The sequence below is a fragment of the Artemia franciscana genome, chromosome 15 (genome assembly GCF_032884065.1).
Source record: "Artemia franciscana chromosome 15, ASM3288406v1, whole genome shotgun sequence".
Taxonomy (NCBI): Eukaryota; Metazoa; Arthropoda; class Branchiopoda; order Anostraca; family Artemiidae; genus Artemia; species Artemia franciscana.
The window spans coordinates 35629264-35651961 of record NC_088877.1 but is presented as its reverse complement, the minus strand read 5'-3'; the positions used below and the strand labels follow the sequence as shown (position 1 = coordinate 35651961).

Here is a 22698-nt window from a genome sequence, read left to right as displayed (position 1 = left end):
TCGAAACCCATTTGTAAGTCCTTTGATCTGTTCTTTGCTTCTTTCCTTCTCTGCTTCTTATCGGATCCTATTATCGGAACGGATGGGTTTTATCGATTTGAGTTGGTGATAGGGACGTATGTAAGAGGGGGCCTAGGGGCTTGACGATCCTGAAACCTTGAATTTCTTGAAAATTTGGGCACTTTTTACTTATTGAATTTTGTATTATCCCTCCCCCCCGTGGAAAAGGTCCCCCTCCATAGGAGGGGACTTAGGGGCTTGACCGACCTGAGATCTTAAGTTTCCTGAAATTTTGGGCACTTCTTACTTAGCTTATTAAATCTTTTTATTGTCACCCCGTGGAAAAATTCCTGCAAACTTTCCTGATAGGTGATCTTACGTTGAATCGGTTCAAGATAGTATATCAACATGATTCTAATTTGCATTCTTTCTATTGCATTAAATAAAAAAAACTACTTTTTTTTTACCTGAAAGTAAGGAGCGACATTAAAACTTAAAACGAACAGAAATTACTCCGTATATGAAAGGGGCTTTTCCTCCTCGACGTCCAGCTCTTTACGCTAAAGATTGTCTCTTTCTCTTAACTCTACTTTTTAAAGCAGGAAAAACATTAGCGTAAAGAGCTGGGCGTTGAGGAGGAAAAGCCCCTTTCATATACGGAGTAATGTCTGTTCGTTTTAAGTTTTAATGTCGCTCCTTACTTTCAGGTAAGACAGCTTGTCTTTTTTAATTTAATTTCTAAACGTTTTTGAATTAATGCATGTTTTGTTTTCGGCTCTCCGCGCATAAATAATTAAAACGATTAAAACGAAATCTGTATATTAATATTTTTTTTCTTTTTGCTAAATGGCTTTCTCATAGTTTTAATCCGAAGATTTTGAGAAAAAAGGAGCGGGAGAGGAGGCCTAGTTGCCCTCCAATTTTTTTATTACTTAAAAAGGTAACTAGAACGTTTAATTGTTTTACGAACGTTTTCATTAGTAAAAAATATACGTAACTTACGAATTAACTAACGTAACGAACTTCTATATTCGTATGTTTTTATTACATGTGTGAGGGGGTTCACCCCCTCGTCAATACCTCGCTCTTTAAACTAAAGCTTAAATTGTGTCCCAATTCCTTAAGAATGACCCCCGAATCACATAGGCCGTAGAATAAATAGTCAAAATTACTAAAAATACTTTAGCGTAAAGAGCGAGGTATTACGAGGAAGTGAACCCCTTATATGCGTAATAATTTCTGTTCGTTTTAAGTTTTATTGCTGCTCCTTACTTTCAGTTGAAAAAATCTTTTCATATTTATTTTTTCATTGTTTTTAAATAATGCTAGAAAATCCTGCGCCCCCTTCATTGAAATTTTCTTCCCCCATGACAAATTCCTCCATGGAAAGATCCTCCCATGTAACCCCCCACAAAAAAAAAAAAAAAAAATACCCCTGAAAACGTCTGTACACTTCCCAATAACCATTACTGTATGTAAACACTGGTCAAAGTTTGTAACTTGCAGCCCCTCCCACGGGGACTGTAGGGGAGTAAGTTGTCCCCAAAGACATAGTTAGTACGGTGAACAAAATGGCAATCTTAAAATTTTGATCTGGTGATTTTGAGGAAAAAATGAGCGTGGTTGGGGGCCTAGATGCCCTCCAATTTTTTCGGTTACTTAAAAAGGGCACTAAAACTTTTAATTTCCGTTATAATGAGCCCTCTCGCAACATTCTGGGACCACTGAGTCGATACTATCACCCCTGGAAAAAAAACTCGCATCCGAAATTCTGCATATTGTAGATAGGAGCTTGAAACTACTATTATACTATTCTCTGATACCCTGAATCTGATGGTGAGAAGTAAGAATTAAGAACTAAGATTGTAAGACTCTTAGGGGGTGTTGCCCCCTATTTTCTAAAATTAGCTAAATTTTCTCGGGCTCGTAACTTTTGATGGGTAAGACGAAACTTGATAAAACTTATAAATTTTCTCGGGCTCTTAACTTTTGATGGGTAAGACGAAACTTGATAAAACTTATATATTTAAAATCAGCATTAAAATGAGATTCTTTTCATGTAACTATTGGTATCAAAACTTCGTTTTTTATAGTTTCGGTCACTATTGAACCGGGTCGCTCCTTACTACAGTTCGTTACCACGAACTGTTTATAAAAGGGACGTAGTCTGTTTTGAAGATGCTTAAAAATACCCATCTGGGGATTACTTTTTCTGGGAAACTGCGCCTTGTGGTAAGTGGTCTTGGGCTTTTGTTTTTATAACGATTGTAAGTTTACAATTTCCTTGATTTCAAAATAGTTATAGGAAAGAGCTGTCCCTGTTTGTTATAATATAAATTATGTTATATTAACATAATTTATATTATGTTATAATATAAATTATGTTATAACATAATATAATAATAATATAATAATATATGTTATAATAATATAACATATTATTATATATGTTATAATAATAATATAATAATATATGTTATAATAATATAATAATATAAATAATAATATTTATATTAATTGTTATAATAATATAAATATATTATTGTTTAAATGTTATAATAATATGTTATAATAATATAAATCATGAGATTTTCCCCCTCCATCCCGTCAGACTTTGGATTTTTCTTCGCCTCCTTTTTTTGTTTTGCTTAAATGGTGATAACAGTAAAAAAGAGAAAAACTACATCTCAAAACAACTCTAGAAAACTGATTCTCGAAGGGTTAGGATACTTTTATTACAAATCAAATCATCTTTCCACACCTTTTTTTTTCACGTATACTAATAGAATAAAAGTTAATGCATATATGCCAGAATTGAACGTCAATTTATACCTGGCATTGCTTAGAGACAAGTATATAAATAATATATGACCCAAAAACCCCTACCCGACTTGTAATGTCAACATGGATCTTTTGTTGTTAACGTGTAAGAGATGAGGACTTTGATTAAACAGCGTTGGGACCCTTAATTAAATAGCTTTTCGGGCCAGGTTTACTCAATAAATCCTCAGCTTATCCGAGTTGTATCGCTTAACACGGCGTCTTTGAGATTCGACATGAATTTGCATCGATTTTAAACATGGCCAGGCTTTGATTTATATTCTTGTTCTGGAAATTTTACACGAGTGCGTCTTTATTATTCAGCGATGTAAGAGCAATTGCTTGAAACAGTTAATGGTAATTATCGGGTGCGACAATTAATGTAGAATTTCTAAAGCCAAATTCGTAGTGTTGATTATGTTTGATTAACATGATTTATGTAGCTTAGCCATGGGAAAATTTTTGACTATAAGACTTTATGAATAGATAATTAGTTACTTTCAGCGCTGAACGTGATATTTCCTGGCTATCACTTTCCCTAGAGGGCTATAATGTCTAATTGTTTTCTTAATTATAGAACAAAAAGTCGTAAACAATTTCTCACTGTGTGGGGGAGGGGCTCCACTCCCTGAAAATCCTAAAATTTCTTAAATTTTGCTGTGCTTCCTGCTCGAGTTATCAAATGCAAAACTGGTTTTTATTGCCCCCCCCTGATTTTTTTATTGTTTTCCATTTCCTTGAAAAACACTTGGGTTTTTGCCCAACAATTGGAACAGCTGTTGTTAAAAACAGCAATTTTAGTAATAACAAATCGATGCTGTCACGCCTAAGGTCTGTATCTAGTTTTCATTCTTCTTAAATTATTGTCAAAAACTGCTTTTTAGTGTGTCCTCAAAGGAAAACTCTCAATATGGGCTAAATCACATTTAGATTATAGATCAAGCTTAGAAGTTTAATAAAAATTAAATTTAATTCCAGGTGAGAGCGAATTAATAGCTGAAACAATAGAAAATTAACTTGGTATTAAATCCTCTATTAAATTCTTGTGAATACGGTTTATTAGCACAATCGTTATCAAATTGGGAAACATGGAGGCAAATTACCAAAATAATGAAAATTATTTTGGAATATGGCATCAACACTCATATTTTTCATATTTTCCTCATTACTCATTACAACCACTCATTTTCTTACAATTTTTACAACACGTAATAAGATGTTAAAAATGAGGTATTTTTAACTTACGAACGGGTGATCGGATCTTAATGAAATTTGATGTTTGGAAGGCTTTCGTGTCTCAGAGCTCTTATTTTAAATCTCGATCGGATCCGTTGACATTGGGGGGGGGGGGCTCTTGGAAAACGCTTAGAGTGGAGGGATCTGAATGAAACTTTGTGGGAACAATAAGCACAAGTCCTACATACGTGATTGACATAACCGGAACAGATCCGATCTCTCTGGGGGAGCTCAGGTGGAGGAGAGTTAATTCTGAAAAATTAGAAAAAAATGAGGTATTTTTAACTTACGAAGCAGTAATCGAATCTTAATGAAATTTCATATTTAGAAGGACTCCGTAACTCAGATATCTTATTGTAAATCCCGACTGGATCCAGGGTCATTGGCGGAGGGGGGACTGGAAATCTTGGAAAACGCTTGAAGCGGAGAGATCAGGATGAAACTTGGTGGGGATATATATATATATATATATATATATATATATATATATATATATATATATATATATATATATATGTATATATATATATATATATATATATATATATATATATATATATATATATATATATATATATATATATATATATATATATATATATATATATATGCGTGGCCCCCAACCACGCATTGCACCCCGGCCGAGGGCTGAGAATCAGGAGATCGGCACCTGCGCTACGCGAACCCTAATCGGTTTGCATGCGAAAGTTTGCTTTTTTTTTTTATATTGTATCTATAATCACCATATTTCAATTTCTCAGTACAAGCAGAACTTTAGAGTTTAGGACATGTCTTCCTTTGCCTAAAGTAGGCCCTGTAATTGTAGACCCGCCAACTTATTATGAGCGTAATCCAATGATTTATTGACTTTTAAAAAAAAAGTAACAGAAATTTCAGTTTACCATTGAATAATCCCTCTCCAAGTTTCTGTGGCCACCCCTTCCGTACGAATTGGCAAAAAAGGAAAGAAATACGTAGAGGCCACATCGTTCTTTACTAAAGTTCCATGTGGGGACAGTTCGATAGCTTGTGATGTCTCGATTGCTTGTTCGATAGCTTGTGTCGATAGTCGATTGGTCTCTGCTTGCAAAGCGAAGCCCGGGGTTTAATCCTAGATGCCATAGGGTTGACGGAGAAGGGGACCTGTTAGTTAAATGAGTTCCGGCGAAACATTTGAAAATGCTGGACGGGTCGTTTGCGTCTGGTCCCGCTATGTTTCATGATTTTGTATTATTCTCTTCTCCGCTCCGATTGAGTTTGGATTTTTGAAAAGAAAAGTTTTTTTTATTGTAATTCGGAGCAATTAATGGCATAAATTAAAATAAACACGGAAACGTTCGTTAAATTCATCTTGGAACTCTAAAGAAAGGGAATAACTAAATTCTAGGGGAAGAAAAAAAAAACAATTTTTTACTGATTGTGCCACGAGAAAGTTCTGGAATATTTATCATTATTTGATTTTGCTAAGCTTTTGTTAGAATGAATATGATGAGCCTGTCACCGACGAATTTTTATTTTTTGGAGAGGGGGCAGATATGAGCAGCCTTGTATGGGAGTTGGAGGCAGGTGAAATTCAACGGGATTTAAATGTCGCGGGTTTGAATTGACTGGGAGAGGGAGGGGGCTTAGTGAAGATGGAATTGCAGGGCCACTTCTATTGGTCTTTTGGTTAACATTGGTATTTTTAATAATGGTCTATCTATCAAGAAAATTTGGATTGTAATAGTAAAACTAATGTCTATGTGTTTGAGATATTTGTCGTTGTTGCGGCTTAAGATGGAGCCTTGTCTCAATATCGTCTAGATGATTTTGTTATGTCATCCATGTTTAAGATGCGTTATACAAAGTCAGATCTTCTTTTGAATCTTTGTTACTGATTAATTTTCATTCTTTTAGAAATCATCTACCCAGGTAATTTTTAGTCCACGTGCCTCTTTGTTTATAAAATAAATATTACGGACCGCTTCATCAAATAACATTTGTGGCATGGAACAGTCACACACTCAGGACAGTTTCTGGACGTTTTCATACCCATTAACCTACCCCCCACCCCAAAAAAGGGGAAAATATTTATGTAAGATGCCTTTTATAGCCGACCAATACGAAGATTATGAAGGAGGAGGAGTGTACTGGGAGGGGGGTCCCATCTTGAATATTGACTCCTAAATAAAAGAACAAGTGACTTACACCTTATATATGTACTTTTTTGTATATATATATATATATATATATATATATATATATATATATATATATATATATATATATATATATCTATATATATAAAAATAAGTTGTCTGTCTGTGGATGTGTGGATGGATGTGTGGATGGATGTGTCAGGTGACGTCACCTGAAAAAACTGGATCAGGTGACGTCAAAACTGAAAAAACTACAAAAAGGCAAAAACTACAAAAAAAACTAAAAACTAATAAAAAAAATAAAAAAGCTAAAAAACTAAAAAAACTATAAAGGTAAAAACCAATAAAAAACTAAAAAAAAAACTGAAAAAACTAAAAAAAGGCAAAAACTACAAAAAAAAACTAAAAACTAATAAAAAAAGTAAAAAAGCTAAAAAACTAAAAAAACTAAAAAAACTAAAAAAAGGTAAAAAACTAAAAAAAATAAAAAATAAAAAAAAACTAAAAAAAAGGAAAAAACTGAAAAATAAGCTAAAATAAAGGTAAAAACCAATAAAAAACTAAAAAAAAGGAAAAAACTAATAAATGACGACACTCAAAGAGAAAGCGACCAGGACAAAAGGAATGTTCGATTAGCAATCAACAAAGCACCGGGACACAGGGAGTATAAATGACGACCAGGACACAAGTAAAAAAAAAATTAACAAAACTAAAAAGAAGGTAAAAACTACAAAAAAACTAAAAAGAAAAAAAAACTAAAAACTAATAAAAAAACTAAAAAATCTAAAAATCTAAATAAACTAAAAAAGAAAAAAAAGGAAAAAAATAAAGGAGAAAAACAAAACTAAAAAACGAATGTATATACAGACCGGTACACCGGGATACAAATGACGACCGGGACACAGGGAATATATATGACGACCGGGACACAGGGACACAACTACAACGGGGACACCGGGGGAAACAGGGGGATATAAATGACGACCGGGACAAAAAAACTAAAAAGAAAAAAAAACTAAAAACTAATAAAAAAACTAAAAAATCTAAAAATCTAAATAAGCTAAAAAAGAAAAAAAAAGAAAAAAATAAAGGAGAAAAAATAAACTAAAAAACGAATGTATATACAGACCGGGACACCGGGATACAAATGACGACCGGGACACAGGGAATATAAATGACGACCGGGACACAGGGACACAACTACAACGGGGACACCGGGGGAAACAGGGGGATGTAAATGACGACCGGGACACCGGGACAGGGAATGGTCGATTAGCAATCACCATCAACAAAGCTCAAGGGCAATCATTAGAATCATGAGGTATAGATCTGAATACAGATTGCTTTCCCATGGACCATTATATGTTGCATGTTCAAGAGTCGGTAAACCTGACAATCTATTTATATGCAAAGACAATGGGACAGCAAAGAATGTTGTATATTCGCAAGTTTTACGTAGTTAAAACCATATATATATATCTATCTATATTCACAGGTGGGACATAGGGACACAACTACAATGGCGCGTAACTATTATGGCGCGTAACGACTTACGCGCGCGGGGGGGCTTGGGGGGGGCGCGAAGCGCCCCCACCAACTAGGTGTTGGGGTGGCGCGAAGCGCCACCCCAACAGCTAGTATATATATATATATATATATATATATATAAGCTGCAAAAATGTATATTTTTAGGTTGAAATTCGCCTTGTTTTTCCTGGGAACATTAATATTATTCCCCTCCCTCCTCTGAGAACAGAAACATCTGTACAATTTAACCTATTTTTAATTAATTTCCAGGGTGTTTAGTTTCAAAATCAAGTTTCTAATCTTTCTATGATGAAGAGTAGATGGTGAGTAGTTTAGGCTAGTTGGCTTTTGACAGAAAAAAACAAGAGTGGATCTACCACCCCCTCAAACTTAATTCATGCGTCTCAGAAATAATTTGTAGGTCTGTGGATGGATTCCATGTTTCTGAAATATGCCACTATGTTCCAATGTTGTTATACTTGTCAAGTGTGGACGAATTAACGGTTCAATTCTCGCTGACGGAAAAATCTTTTTAGTATATAGTTTCTGTTACTCAATGGTTCACTTTTAAATATCCACACTTACAATAACTTATCAATGGTCCTCTTCCTGAGTTTTTGGGCTATAATTTGCACTTGAAACCAAACCAAAAAGTGTTAAATCTAGTTAATCTTATTTTCTCTCGAAAAGTTGACGTTTTATGACTTGTGACGTGTGCACATGACAACCATGATGTCGCCAGTTTTTCTTTTTCTCCCCTTATTTGTCTTGAATTTGATAACAAAGGTGCTCAACCAGTATGTTTCCACGTGCCACATATTAAAGGTCAACGAATCGCATGTGGTGCACGAGCCGCGAGCCACCCCTAACTTAAGATTACGGTCCACTTTGTTTTCATTCAAAATACAAGAAATAATGGAAAGCACCTATATTGTTGGGAATCTTAACGGTACTCTCATATGAATAATAAAAAAAAACATTGGCATTGAAAGCAGCATGCCGATGGTCTTTGAATTAAAATTCAAAATTAAAAGCTTTCAACACTAGCACCATGAGCATGTTACGGTATTTAAGGGAGTTGAAAAGAGAAAAAATGCTTTACGGCATTGAAGACCAAAGGGAGAGCAAGGGGTAGCCACCCGTTCCCGTCAATTCAGAGCCAAAGTTTATAATCCTACATTTCATGGCTAGAAAGAATTTTCCACTTTTTGGCTAAATGTCTCTGGGAAGACTTTGCCTCTTCCCAGGAGCTTGTACATAATATATTTTGGCGGGGGGGGGGGGGGGGGTGAACCGGGGGACAATAAAAATTTTGGGACGGATATTCTATAATGAAAAAACAAATTTCTTTTCATAATTTGAGTCAGGAGTGCTGACGATTTTTAATAAAAATTACTAATTCGTTGGGGAGCGAGGCCACTCCACCAGTGTACTTCGCTGTCTCTTTCCCATAGAAAAAATTATATGGATTTTTTTTGTTCCTAGAAAAATTAATTTTGGTCTACCCTGAGTTCTAAATAATTGATTTCTGACATAGCAGCTTTTTAATAACGCAGCTACAATTCTTTCTTGTCTTTTCATGCTAGGTTTATATCTAAAGTTTTTTTTACTGGAATTCTTTGGAACAGTTTTGTTTTCTTTTTCTTCTCTTTCAAGTTTTTTCGTCCTGTTTTCTTTATTATCTACCTCCTTTTAGTGGATTTGCCTGTTTTTTGTATTTATTCCTTTGTGCTTTTTTCGAATTTCTTATGTTTTTGCGTTCTATTCTGTAGGTTAGATAGTAAAATGTCCTGTTGGCTACGAGTTTAGTCGCTGAAAAAAAAAAAAAAAAAAAACTCATTCATTCATCCTTTGGAACAAGCCCAAGACTTTTAATGCCATTTGTTAGTTTCCAATATAATTGAACTATACAGCTAAATTATCTTTAAAGCTATAGCTCAGAAAAAACTTAAGTAATAGCAATCACGACCTGCGATTTTTATGTTTCCATATCTATGGTAATTCCATCTTTATATTCAAGTGTATTTACTGATAAGAAAACAAAATAATCAAAAGGGATCCTTGAAGATACTATAGTATTAATATAATAAATATTTTTATCTATTTGTCTTTTCTTTACTTATTATAGAACATCATGTTTTGTTTGTTTGTTTCAAAGTCTTTTATATTACCAGTATGTGTTTATTAGCTTTATTTATTTGTTAGCCTGAAGTTATTTATTAGCTTAATTATCCACTGAAATCTACATCTAAATCACCCTCATAGCACCAGCTTTTATGATTGCTTCACGCTAAATCTGTGTCACAAAACAATTTGCATTCATTGAAAAAAAGAAAAACTTTATTAAAAGCCTTCGCATCTGGTGACCTTTACATTTACATATCTCTGGGATTGGCAATCTACAGTTTAGTTTAATAAATTGCTAAAAAAAAGAAAAAAAAAGGAAGGGATGTATGAAATTTGTAACATTAAGAAAAGACGTTTATGGTCAACCGTTTGTTTGTGGATAGTATAAACAAAATGTGATAAAACTAATTATTAATCCTGACCAGCTCAGATCAGGGTTGACAACTTGCACGCTTTTCGTGTGAAATGCGCTCTTTTTTTCATTGCACTCTTTCATGAAATGATGATAGAAAAGGTATTAAGCAAAATAAAAATAAAAAGTACTTGACTTGACTACAGTGAAGTCGGTTATAGTTTACGATTAGTTACTTGGACCTCTTATATTCCTTTCCAAACATTTGGATAAAATGGAGACATTTGATACAGTCAACTATAGTTCAGTTAAAGATCCGATCAATCAAAATAGACACCTGCAAATTTCAAGCGGAGGATTACCTTTTAAACTAAAAAAGAATGATAATAATTATTTAACCCATTATTTAGAGGTCGATTTAGGTAGGGAGTTCTAACTTCATTTTAAATACACTCGAAAAATTTAAAGGTAATATGTTTATTGATCGAAGAATAACGTAATTATTTGTAAATGACGTACGAGTGGTCGGAACAGTGAAAGAGGCTGCGGGCGTGGCGGTAGCCGCGCATGAGCATTTTTTTTTTACTTACTCTCTTTTTCAATAACTTGCACTATTCTTTGGCTCTGATTTGCGCTCTTTTTTTGGTGTCGACAGTTGGTAACCCTGGCTCAGATGGCAAAGTATAAGACATCCAGTATCTGGGTTACGGTTTCAAATTCGAGTCGGAAGGTGGCTCCGATTTTCGGGTCGGATAAGGGCTTTTATCCTCGCTCTCCTTTTCTCAGATAGAAGTACGCACTAGTTTTTTTTTTATGGCTGGTTTAACAATAAAATATAAATTTTTCTGTTGCTAACTTTTGTTTTTAATTCAATTCTTCATTTGTTTGTTTTAAATCCCTTTTTATCATTCGACTATAATTATGTCCTGAGAAAACGATATTAAGAAATACGACAATATTTATTAAGTTTATTATTGACTGATTTCTACGCGTAAATACATCCCCCCCCCCATCTATTGAACTAGCTTTTTATGATTAATTCATCTTAAATCTTTCTTCTTTAAGAAAAATTGCATTCAAAGAAAACATAACTTTATTAAAAGCTTTCACATCTGGTGCTCTTTACATTTGCATATCCCTAGGATAGGTCGTCTTTACATTCAAGTTTAGTATATTGGTAGAAAAAAAGAAAATGGAAGGGATCTACGAGAATTTTTTCTATATAATTGGTAATGTCTAAATATTAAAATATTAAAATTAATATTAAAATTCACGTTTTTATTTATTGTGTTTCCACTAATAATTTTCTGATATTACTTTTTTCGTTTCAATTCTTTAATTCCTTGTTTCAAAACCTTTTTTTTAAATAATATTTATTTATTTAGTGATATTTTTTATTAATCTTATATTTATTAATCTTATTATTGACTGAATTGTATGCCTTGATCACCCTCATAGCAGTAGCTTTTATGGTTATTTTATCCTAAATCTGTCTTCTGTCACAAAAAAATTTGCATTCACAGAAAAAAAAAACTTTATTAAAAGCTTTCACATCTGGCGATTTTTCATTTGCATATCTCTTGACAAGATCAATATGAAATATTAATGCATATCACCTGGTTCTCCCCTTACGATAAGGTCTTTACTTTCTAGGGATATACTGCACTTCATTTGGCTGCACAACAGGGACAAAGTGAAGTATATGACCTATTAGTTCGAACGTATCGTAAGTAGTTGACTAGTTCATCTATTTTTGTCTAAGTGTAGTAATGGTAAAATGACAGCTGGAAAAATATGGGGAACTTATTATCAAGGGGATATATGTCTTTTTTTCTCTTGTGGTAGATTAGTCCTAATAATAATCCTAATAATAATAGCTGCGATGTTTATTTCATAGGTTGTGTTTTGTGTTTTTTAGCGATCTTGTGTATTCGGCCTTTTTTGCAACATTGATCAATGTTTTTGAACTAATTATCTGATTATGATTTAATCGTCCTGTCCTCAGGAACTAAATATTTCGTGCGATAAAGATATTTTTCAATTTTTCGCCATTTTTATCACTGTTGCCATTTTTTTCATATGCCTGTTTAGAAAGATGCAGAAAAGAAGAAAAAAAAAGAGGAAACAAGAAAAAAAGCGGACATATCAGTGTTACCCATGCAAAACAGTGAATTTCCTTGCTTTTTAAGGTAGGGAAGCGTAAATTTCTGGGGTGTCCGGCGTTTACCCCCTCCCAAAAAATACGCACTACCTAAGTAACGCACTACCTTAGGTAGCGCGCCAGCGCTACCTAATTAAAGAACGATGTTGGCACAATGTATTATTTATTCGTTATTTATTAATAAAAAAAACTAATTTTTTTTAGCTGAAAGTAAGGAGCGACATTAAAACTTAAAACTAACAGAAATTACTCCGTATATAAAATGGGTTGTCCCCTCCGCAATCCCTCGCTCTTTACGCTAAAGCTTTTAATTGTTTTAAAAAGTAGAATTGTGGCAAAGAGTCAAACTTTAGCGTAAAGAGCGAGGGATTGCGAGATGGCCTCTTAGTCAAAATACCATAAAACAATGCTATTGGGGTTGAAGCAAACCCCCAGAGCCTGGGGGCAATGGTTGTAAGCTATGCCCCGTAGGCATTTAAGGTTTTTTTATGTAAGGGATGGTTGTTTGACTTTAGAGGAAGTCCATTTGGTTGAAAATTTGAAGTTCTAGTTCTTTGTTAAGATTCAAAAGTGATGGAGGCAACTACTCCCCCCCCCTTTGGCTACCACTCTTTCCACCAAACGCATCTGATTGAAATTGTGAGATAGCGATTTAGTTCAAAATAGCCTAGAATAATATAGCAATGCCTCTAGGGTTGACACAACTCCCCATTGCTCTGGGGATCGGGTTTTAAGTTGTGCCCTGGGCATATAAGTTTTAATGGAATGGACTGTAGTATAAACTTCAGAAGGGGCTCATTTAATTCGAAATTGGATGTTATAGTGCCTTTTTTAAGAGTCAAAACTCATTTGATAGCAACCAGCCTCCCCCCTTCTACGCCTATCATTTCCCCAAACAGCTCCAGCAATATATACATCAAAAGGGACTCATTAGATTGGTAATCTGAGGTTCTAGTGCCCTTTTTAAGAATGTGTTAAGCATAGCTGAACGGTCTTGTAACTATGTCTCTAGGGATATTGTCTTGGTCAACCCCCTACAGTTATGCAATTTGCTCATTATGCTTAAAAACCAAATGTTGCTTTACGATTAAATCGAAGCGCACTGTGTGCATGCTTGTTGCAACTAAGACATCTCAGCAGTGTCACAAGAAAGATTGAGGGTATTAAGTTCAAACTTTTGGAGCTACTTCTATTACTACTTCTGCTCTTAAAATTTAACTAAATCCATGGGCGCCGGCAGAAAATTTTCTACGCGGGGGGGAGGGGAGCAAACCCTAAAATATTGGTAGTGGTTGGGTGACAGGGAATATATTTCAGAAAAGTTTTTGGTAGGAATAAACTTATTTTAAGATACTTTTAGAAAAATACTCTCAAATAAAAGAGCAATTAAATTGCATGCAAAATCAAACAAAATGCAGTAAATTTTAAACGACAAGGATTTCATCAATAATATATTCAATTATTACGCATTTAATCTTAAAATGAAATAAAACTCGAACAAAAATTACAGAAAGATTTATTGCTTCCGTAGATTATAACGGATGTAGACTTGTCTTCATGCTATTTTCTACTCCTTAGAATAGTTTACAGAAGGAGTAGAGACACTAAAAAATCATCCTGCCTGCATAGATGATTTGGAACTAGGCCTGGGTATCATTTGGAAAATTGTCATAAATTAAATAGAAACATAGCTTTTCAATTGAACAGATTTTCAACGGAACAGATTTATTTGGACAGGTTTTTCTTTATGTGAAGTGGGTTGTCTCCTCCTTAGTTCCTAACTCTTTACTGTGAAGTTTGGCTTTTTTCAAATTTTTAAAGAAAATTTGCATTTGGAAAGATAAGATTTTTCAAAGCACTCAAAAACTTCTGTTTAATGAGCAAGGTGCTGAGTAGGGGGTAGTCCCCCTTATATACAGAGCAATTTTTTCAAGGTATAAACTTGCTCCTTACTTTATTTGAAAAGCCTTTTCTATTTGTTTAATTACATATAATGAAACTGTAAAGTTTTATGAATACAATATTTTTGGTAACGCAGAAAAAACGATCAATATTTCAATGATCTCTGTGTGGATTTTGGTGGGCAATCTAACAGTTCGTGGTAACGAACTGTAAGGAGCGACCCGACTCAATAGTCACCGAATTGTCAACGGAATTGTAATATCAATAGATATATCAAAAGAAATGGCTTAATATGCCGGTTCCAAATTTATAAGTTTCATTAAGTTTAGTCTTACCCATCAAAAGCTACGAGCCTGAATAAATTTGTCTGATCTTCTAAAAAAGGGGGAAAGACCCCATCGAAGTTATAGAATTTAATGAAAATCACACCATCAGATTCAGCGCATCAATGAACCCTACTGTAGAGGTTTAAAGCTCATATCTGCAAAAATATGGAACTTTGTAATTTTTGCCAGAAGAAAGATCACGGATGCGTGTTTATTCTTTTCTTTGTTTTATTTTTTTTCTTACGGGGTGATCGTATCGACCAAGTGGGCCTAAACCGTAGAGAGGGCTCATTCTAACGGAAATGAAAATTACTAGTGCCTTTTTGAATTGACCAAAAAATTGGAGGGCAGCTAGAACCCCCCCCCCCCACGCACTTTTTCCCAAATTCGTTCGGTCAAAATTTTGAGATAGTTTTTTTTTCAGCATAGTTCAAAAGCCCAATAACTATATCTTTAGAGCTTAAAATGACACCCTGCAGCCCCCGGGGAAAGGTTTTTAAGTTATAAAATTTACCCGTTGTTTGATTTGCTATTGGGAAGTATGCATATATTTTATGGGTGGGAAGAGGAGGACGAATTTTCTGCTGTGAGGCTTTTACACGGGGAGAATTTTCCAGGGGGTGGAATTTTCAAGGGAACTTTTACACTGAGTGAGTTTGCCAGAATTCTTATACGAAATTTCTTTATATGTCTTGCTTTCTCTTTACCGATTCAATTTTAGGCATAAAGCTGTAAGAGTCATTGTTAGGGATATATTTTCACCTGGATTGAATTGCCCAGATGATATTTCTTTGGGGAGGGGGATTATTCCGTGGAGGTGGAGCCAGGTATCCTGGCGTCATTTAAAAAACGATTAAATCTAAAAAATAAGTTTTTTAAACTGAAAGTAAGAAGCAAAATTAGAACATAAACCGAACAAATTATTACGTAAATGAGGCGGGTTGCCACCTCAACACCTCGCTCTTTACGCTCAATTTCAAATTTTGTTCCAATTCTTTACAAACAGCTCCTCAGACACAAGGGTATCACTATTTTGTGTCACTCAGTCACAAATTAGAAATTTTCTTTATTAAGGGTAAAAATCTATTGGCAGCCAGCCAAAAATGGGGTAGCACACATTTTTTTCATGGTTTCTTCCTATTCAGCTCTTTTTCCTTTGGTTTCCTCATAATTACTTTATAGTTCCAAATATCCAGGGGGTCATGCCCCCCCCCCTGCCGGCGCCCATGACTAAATCAAAGGGTGTTAATGTTTCCAAGCTGTCAAAGAGCGTAGATAGAATTTGTGGGGAAAGGCATTAAGTTTTTTTTTCTGGTCAACTAGAGGAGGTATGAAAATAAATTAAACACTACTATTTGTGTCCAGATTTTCAAAAGGGTTTGTATTGTTAAAAATTGTTGAAAAAGTTTCTCCAGCATACAAATAGCGGGCCAAACTATGAATTCTTAAAAAAAACCGAAAAGATTTAAACTATTATTTTCTTTTTCCCTGGAAAAGACTGATGTCAATACAAAATGAACAGAAATTAATTAAAAAAGACTTTTTCCATAAAATAAGTTTTTCAAAGAAAAATAATGAACTCCATTAAACTAAAAATTAGTAAAACTAGAATCAAATAATACAATCGTAAACTACCACAAATCAGCATCAATAAATAAATGAAACACAAAACGGACAGAAATTACAGTAAGTAAACGAGTCAAGCTCAAAACGAGAAATAATTAAGATGAGTAGGGCTCAAAACCCTTATGCCTTCCTCAATTTACACTTTACTGAAAAATTTTTTAATGTTTTCACTTTTATCAATTTATTAAACCAAATGTTATTAAGATTTTAAGCATAAATATCAGTATACGTATATTAAACTAACAATTCACATTCAGTTTTACTTTTTTTTTCAGTAAAGTGCCAATTATGTTCCGACTTTTGGAAGGCATAGGGGTTTTGAACCCTGCTCATGTTAATTTATACTCGTTCTGAGTATGACTGGGTTATTTGTTGTAATATATGTTCATTTTGGGTTTCATTTATTTATTAATGGTGATTTGTGGTAGTTTTACTCTTAGAAGATAAGAAAAACTAACTCGAAGAATTTGACAACGGTTCCGTCCGTAAAAATTTAAAACAATAAGAATTTGTTCGTTCTCAAAGCCAACTATGCTTTGAAATGAGATAAACATTCTTAAACTTTTTGTGGCCATATGTTATTAGATTAATTTTGACGATTTTTCACCCATATTCTTTTCTTCATTTTTTTTTTGAATTTGGCGGCCGCTACTACCAAAAAGTGCAGAAGATAATATGGAAGTCTTATCAACAAAAATGGATTTGCGGTTTTTTTTAAAGTTTTCAACATACTTATGGTGTGTAAATTCCTCTGTATCCTTTTCCTTAGGACTACACAAGTTGTGTTGAAAACACAACTCAAATAAAATTCTCAAGTTTGGAAAATCCAATTTTCCGCGGGGGGAGGGCTATTTCGGAGGGGGGGGGGTTAACGTCTAGAACCGCTTTTTGTATGGAGTTTTCTGCAATGACGATTCCAATGGTCTACTTTTCGTTGTGTTACCTGATGTTATTTTCCAGGGGTTTCAGGCTGTGTTTCTAATTTCCCGTAAATTTTTTAAAGTAACATTTTACTATTAAGACTGATCGAAATGATAATTACCATTCTTGAGTCAGCTATAAATGTAGTTTTCTCTCGCTATACTGTATTTGTTTTCATGCGTCTTAAAATTTTGATTACTATTGACCGTTATTCGTTCTTTACTGGGTTGTAGCTCCCGTTGCAACCATAAAAAAATAAAAAAAATTTAAGAGATTCACATTTTAAGCAGTATTCGGGAGTAATGGCTATATTGGGATTATTCTTTGCTTTATTCTAGAGTAAAATATATTGTCTTATCTATTAGTTTATCTTACACTTCTATCATACTCCTCAGTAAGAAATGCTTCGTTACCTCCATTTGACTCACCTGAGTTCTTTTTTAGAATTTTGATTTTATTATTAGTAGATGGCATACATGTGTATATGGTAAAGTAGGGCTCTTATACCTTCTCCACTATAATAGGAAAAGAGTGACCTTGAAATGTACTTTATAACTCTTTTTATTTTTTTTTGTAATTTTGTCAAATTTTGCAACACCTGTTCATTAAGGCAGTGAACAAACTGAAATAACGAAGCCCATGAGTTTTTGTTTAACATCTGGGGTCCCTTTATTATAAAAGAAAGGAAAACTAGAATAAAACAGCTAGAATATACTAAAAATAACATTAAAAAAAGACGTTAAATAGTTTTTTCTAACAGAAAAGTAGTTGAGTTAGGTGAATGAAAGTTTCAGAAATATTTTTAGGGCCAGAATTATGCTCCGGAAAGGGCTTTTGAAGTATCTACCACCACTTCTTTCCCCTGTAAAGGGAAGTGGCCCAACCTTTGTAATATACAAAAGAAAGTTTCAGAGATCAATCTACAACACTCACAAGGCCAATGGAAAGAGTTCATCTGAAAATAGTATGTAAAAAAAATCAAAAAAAAAAAAAAATCAAATGGGGCTTGTAATGCTACTAAGATATTCAGAATTGTGTTTCCTAAGCATAGAGTCAAGAAAAAGCAGAGCTAGATCACAATTAAGGAGAAACACAGTTTTTTCCGATGGTAAAATAACTATTGATCCATCTTCTATACAATTTTATATGCCTTGGAAATAAAGAAGGAGTAGGAATAAGAACTTGAAACACCTTCTCATGGTATAGTTTATGCTATGAAATAATTTCTAAAAGTTTCATTTCGCTAATGAACCGAGAGAGTCAACGCCTCTCATTTATAATTTTATTAAAAACTATTTAAACAAACAATAGCTTGAAAAAACGAAGATCACCAGACAGTGGTCTTCCTCCTTGAAAAATGTATGTGATTCCCAAAGACAGCTAGGCCTACACCTACAACGAAAAGCTACACAATCTTAAGTTGTTTGGGGCCATATGTCTTTAGTTTATTTTTGCTGATTTTTCTTGCCCACGTTTCTTTTTATTAATTTGGCGCCTAAAGCGACATACTAAAATTACCGAAAGCAACATAACTGCGAATAGATGGCAGGTATAAAAAAACCATATCGTATACTCTTTTGCCAGGAACAGAGACAAAAATATTTTATCCTTCCCTCAAGCGCAAAAATCTCAGTTTGCTTATCCCTACTCCCTCTAAAAAAAAATCAAGCACAATTTCCCTGGAAGCTATAGCTCGAAACTACCAAACATTTGTGTACAACTCGTCAACTATAAATGAAACCCATTGACGGGATACAATCTCTATAATGAGAAATACTCGTGTGCCTTCAGGCTTCAGATACCCATTGTATAATGTCACGTGAATGCTTTCCAGAGTTGAAGATTAGTGATTGTCAGGGAGTTAAGAAAACTTGCCGACTATATAGTTAAAGATACTCTTCAGGTCCCTGTCTTCTCTGGTTCTAATCTTAATTTTATCGTTGTATTTAGTGATTTTAATTGTTTCTGTTTTTATGGGTGTAGTGTGCTTACAGTAAAAAGAAGCAGTATATCTTAGTATTCCTGGGGGCCGATAAAAAACGAAAAACGAAATCAACTCCGACTAACGAAATACCGCTTCCCCGGATCCCCAGAGCTTCAGTAATAAATCTCTAATATATTATAATCCAGTCTTTGATGATATTAGCAAAAGAAAAGATTGATATATCTACAGCATTATATTACAACATGTCTGTATAAAAGGAGATACCCAATACTCTGAGAATCGTGCATTATTTCTACAAAAGTTTTTTTTTTCGAACCTTGACTTTTTTCAGCATTTGCAGCATTTTTTTTCAAGTTATTTGCAAAATATTTTCCATGCAATTATCCTTCTTTGAACAGAGTACAACTATTATTCACGAATTTTCCAAGCAAAAACTAAAGTGAAAGTGATTTTAGCAGTGGATAACTTGTACATAGCCTACACTGGGGCGCGCTTTTCAAGAAATGGTTTCTTTTTTTCGTCAAGGGGTTGGTGCGGTTTTGAGATGATTTTTCTGAAACTTCATAAGACAATTAAAGCGGATTTCAAGGCAATTCGCTTCGAACCTCTTCCCGCAGTGAAAAATCCTCTGATCTTTTCGTAGCATTTTATTTTTACTTTGATTTCTTTTGCAAATTAATTTTCAGACACTTATCCTTCTCAGCATAGACAATGTCATCCACGCTTTCAGGGCAATGAATTTCATTTGCCAAACTTCAATTGGTTCCCGCTGCAAATCTACTTTTCCGCGCAAACAAACAGATAAATCCTCAGACCAACAGTACCTACTTTTCCACTCATTAGAAATAGAGTCAATTTCACCCTCACCCTATCTCAGCGGGGATACAATCTGTGTCAAATGAATGCGAACGGGATTAGGTTCAATTGAAGAATGCAAATATTGATAAGTGAATGAATAGTGTAACGAACGATTGGCTTAAATAACATAATATCATCAGTGCTATGCAATTATAGTTAAATGGCTCTTTTTGTGCAGAATTCCACTCTTTTAGTGATAGGATTTCAAAGGGATTAAGACGATCTTGCGTAGAAGTCTTAGACATATTTGACCTGCTGCTGACAAATGTTAGACGCACTTTGGCGAATTGAAGTACAATTCTTAGATGCTTTGGACTATTTCAACGTACTTTGAAAAACTTTCTGAAGATTTAGATTACAGTTCTTTTCAGAACCATCATTTTCATTCTTATTTCTGGCTCAGTAGGAGGAGGGGAAGGAAAAATTTAACCATCAGAGGAGACAAAACAGGACGAGAAATTTCGTCCCTGTTTTGGTACACGTCTTGAAGATTATGACCTTTAAGTTGAAAGCCAGACGGATTGTGCCCATAAAATGTGCCCGTAAGGATTGTACACAGGTAAGGGGGAGGGGGCTTTGGGCTCACCCCACCCAAATCGTAAGTTTTCCCGAGTTTGCGGGCACTTTATATTCAAACTAACAACTTTTTAGCCCCCCCCCACCAATAAACTTTGCGTACTTGCTTCTTTGTTCTCCTTGGTTCCTTCCTAAATGGTGTACCTTCTTTATTTTCTAACAGAGAAATCTAAAGCACCGTTGTATCAACAAAATTTTTTACTTTGGAGTCACCATGGTCAAAATTCAAATTAGTTTCTTCTGCCAAAAATTAGCTCTGCTACATAATTGGCTCGTAGAAAACTAAGAAAAACTTTTTTTTTCTGACCATAGAGCCCTACGCGGGAAACTATGTTGAAGTGTTTTTTGTTGCGAATTTGTTGATTGAATAAACTGCTTGATTGATTGATAAGAAACATTCTTCAAAAAGTAAGTTCAATAGGAGCTTAATCTGCCTCAAACTTGCATTGTTTTATTTTTCTTTTATTTTGCACTATTTTGCTTATCCGGGATAAGAATTTGTAAAACTTATCTTTTTTATCTAGTGAAGCAAAATTACTACTACTATCACAACTCATTGCAGCATCATGCCGCCTGAGGCCTACAATTGCTCCTGCTCCATTCCAGTGTATTTAAAGCCTTCCTCTTTACATCCTTCCAAAGTTTCAATTTCTCTTAAGCTCTTCCTTACGACCTTCTCCCGCTCAATTCGGGGACGACTTGCCCTTTCTTTGGCCCTATATGGTTGACCGAAAAGGACGATCTTTGGCCATCTGTCATCCTTCGTCCACAGACCATGTCTGAGCCATCTCAACTTTCGCTCATTATAGCCCTAAAAAGCAGGCTAGAAACACATTTATCGTACAGATCACCGTTTGAAGCATTCAGCCAAATGGGTAACCAAAAGAATATGTACACAATTTTTCTTGAAAACATGTAACAGATCCTCCTGTGTGTTTCGTAGCGCCCATATTTCAGTACCGTACTTGACCACTGTCATCACTGTAGCTTCCAATATTCTATTCGCAGACTTTCTTCCAAACTTTTTTTCAATTGTAAAAATAAACGCCCTGGGCCTTGGTTATTCTACTTTTAACACAGTGACCTTATCCACCATGTTTACTAACATATAACATGTTTACTACATACTTATACTTCATGGTTAAGTGAAGCTATCCTCTTGATCGATCTTCTCCTTACCTAATATCATCTCTTTGCCTTCGCTTATTCCAAGTCGAAAGAAATATTAATCTGGCTAAAACTTACTATAACCTTAGCATTGCCTAAAAGCTCTACTTGCCAGTTAAGGGCTATAATGCACCCCCTTTCAGTCTACAAGATTGAAGTATTTAGAAAACGAACCTTTGGTAACGAAATTATTTTGCTATGTCTGATACCTGAAAAAAAAATATGCTTTGTGCTAGCAATGGGTCTGCAATTGCTAGCAATGCTAGCAATGGGTCTAAAAAGTCAACAAACTCGAATTGGTATTTTCTGAAGGAATTGTCTTGTCTTGTTTTTCCATGTGTCTTGCGAAATATAGCTTTTTGAACTGCCTTAGCTGAATTTAAATAAAAACTTAAACTCTTGTAGAGCCATGTAATAGAAGATTGGAATATCTACTCGAAATGGTATTAAACAAAAAATCAAAGCCAATTTGTTATTTGATTACACAATCTGATTGATTCCTTGAAGAGATTTTCGAATATCTGTTACTAGTAAGGGAGATAAAAGAGGCCTGTAGATTGTGGTCGTCATAACAACTACCACAACGGGTTGCCGGACAGTGATTAAACTTGGTGGGAAGCAAGGGCTTGTGTCCTTTTTGTGCCATCTTGGGCCCCCGCGCCCGACCCTGGCGCTACGGGGAACAGACGAGAGGATATTATATTTTTGCGACCAAGACATCAATTGGAAAGGACTTAATTTAAAGAAAATTTGTCTTTATTGTTCGTTTTTGTATACCTCATTCTAGTTGTGAGATTTATATATTTTTTTTAGTAAATTAGATTTTCATGCTCTGTCGAAACTTGACGCTGGTTGAAATAGGTGTACCAAGGGTTTTATATATGTGTAGATGTTGCATGTCATGCATTTAGTTGTAGCAAAATGCTCGACTGCTAAACAATAAATAATAAAATGTATTTCAGTTGTTTTTTTATTATGAATAGGTTTTTCATGTTGTATTTCATTGTTTGGAAATA

The 22698-nt window shown here is 34.4% G+C and overlaps 1 protein-coding gene across 1 annotated transcript in view; it reads left to right on the top strand.

Annotated features, from left to right (window-relative positions):
- Positions 1-22698, top strand: part of LOC136036415 (uncharacterized) — a 77592-nt gene that overhangs the window by 18753 nt on the left and 36141 nt on the right. Inside the window, exon 2 of the mRNA XM_065718632.1 lies at positions 11854-11926. The gene's annotated coding sequence lies outside the window, so the exon portion shown is untranslated. The remainder of the gene's footprint in view (positions 1-11853; positions 11927-22698) is intronic.